Source organism: Gavialis gangeticus, unplaced genomic scaffold (genome assembly GCF_001723915.1).
Source record: "Gavialis gangeticus isolate Ggan-Ray unplaced genomic scaffold, GavGan_comp1, whole genome shotgun sequence".
Taxonomy (NCBI): domain Eukaryota; kingdom Metazoa; phylum Chordata; order Crocodylia; family Gavialidae; genus Gavialis; species Gavialis gangeticus.
This window is the reverse complement of record NW_017728997.1, coordinates 23,417,621-23,419,511: the sequence shown is the minus strand read 5'-3', so window position 1 is coordinate 23,419,511 and position 1,891 is coordinate 23,417,621. Positions and strand designations below refer to the sequence as shown.

Genomic DNA, 1,891 nt, shown 5'->3' with positions numbered 1-1,891 from the left:
CCATACCCGCTTTGGGGTAGAATCCTGCATTCTTGGTATACCCACAGCTTCCATTTAAATGGTAAGAATTGAGACCATGCTGGGAATGTAGAAGCTGGACCCATCAGGCTGGGCTGGTGGATTAGAGGTTAATTGTTCAGGTGGTAGCCATACATACAGTAATAATTTATATTTAATGCCCCATGGGATCTCTGCATGCTTTATGTATTCAAGGTGTTACCTCTACCTCACCTCCTCTGAAGTGGAATGCGATAGCTGTTTAGCAACACACAGCCCCAAGGGCCCAACAAGCCGATGCAGTCTATCGCATGCTTCTTTGAAAGTCCTGTTCTCCGGGCCCCGTTCAGGTCCCTCCTGGCCTGGAATCCTCAGTCCTACTCATTAGAAACAGCCAGAGCTGGATTTTCAAACATTACTGGAAATAGGTGACTGTGCTTTTGCAGTTGGGAACTATAAACCCCTTTAAAGTTTTTAATAGAAATACCAATTAGAGAAAAATAGAAATGCCAATTAGAGAAACAATCTGCCTTTGATTTCCTTTAAAAAAAACCCCAAAAATGAATCGGTTGTTGCAGATATTAATTATATTTCCCCTTCCTTTGTTCTGCCTTTGTTCCTAGATTAGGTTTTTCTAAGAGTATGTTGCCTTGCTTAAATAAATATTGTTTACAGAGGGCTTTTTTAAAGATACTCAGAGGCCCCCAGGTACAGGTAGACATATAGAAATTAAAGGCTATGCTGAAACATAAAAGGCCTGAATCGGCACTCCTGATGCAGGCAGCATGTCAAGTGCTCCATTCATGCTAAGTAAGGAATTTCTTCAGGATTAGAACCAGAGGATCAAGTTCTTCAGTTTAGTGTGAGGCTCATTTAGACCTGGGCGGCTATTCACCCTCAAGAGAATTGTGCTTTGACAGCTCTCATAAGTGTTTGTTATATACTGTAGAGCAGGGTTTAATTAGAGATGAGCCAGTGACGTGGTGTTCGGACGCTGATCTGGACTCACTTCAAGAGGACTGGTGCTTCTGGGTTGGGATTCAGTAGCTCTGAAAGTCAGGAGAGCAGCAGCACTGGCCTAGGCCTCTCTGGGATTTGGGATCTAACCAGAGCCAAAACCACTGAGGTGGGTTCACAACTGGGGACATGAACCAGGGGCTTGGATTCCTAGTCTAGGCCCTGAGGGAGTTTTCCTGTTGCAGTCCTGATGCCAGACGCAGGCAGGGCATCCTGCTCCACTGGCAGCTCAGGCAGGGGGGCCAGAACAACTTCCAGGGGCCGAGCCCTGGCTCTGGGCTGCGGCCGGACATGGGCCACCGAGCCCCTTTCCATGGCCTTATCCCAAGCGAAGGAAGCGGCACGAGGCTCTTCCTCCCCCGAGCGAGGAGGGGGAATCGGAGGCTTGTACCTGGGACCTGCCGCTGTCCCGGGGTTTGGAGGGGGATTCGCTCCCGCTTGCTTCAGGCTTCGCGGCACAGAGCTCAGGTGCAGCCAGAGGGCGGACCCCTCCCCCAGCCGGGGCGGCAGCTGCTCCAGCCCCAGGGGGCAGCTCGGCGGGGCTGCTGCACGAGCAGGGATCGCACCCGGGGATGGGGGTGCGGACGGGGGGGTCCTTCCTTCCTTCCTTCGGGCTCCTCTGCGGCCCGGGGATGAGCTCTCCGCCCCCGCAGGGAGCAGCCCAGCAGCCACCCCCCGGGGCCCCGGCGGCGCGTGCCGGAAAGTCGCAAACTCCCTGCAGCGGCGGTGCTCCGGGGCCTCGGATGCTGCCTGCAAAAGTACCCCCCCTTTCCCCTCCCACCGGCACCGGCAGCACAGGGGCAAGCCACGCTGTGCACTCCACGTGGTGAGTCGCCGTCCCCCAAAGAGCGATTGGGGGGGGGAGGTGTATCTGCTT

At 53.9% G+C, this 1,891-nt stretch overlaps 1 protein-coding gene across 1 annotated transcript in view; it reads left to right on the top strand.

Annotated features, from left to right (window-relative positions):
* The first annotated feature begins 1,059 nt into the window (after positions 1–1,059).
* The window catches only part of MGLL (monoglyceride lipase), a 129,239-nt gene continuing 128,407 nt past the window's right edge, over positions 1,060–1,891 (top strand). The window contains exon 1 of the mRNA XM_019504942.1: positions 1,060–1,123. The gene's annotated coding sequence lies outside the window, so the exon portion shown is untranslated. The remainder of the gene's footprint in view (positions 1,124–1,891) is intronic.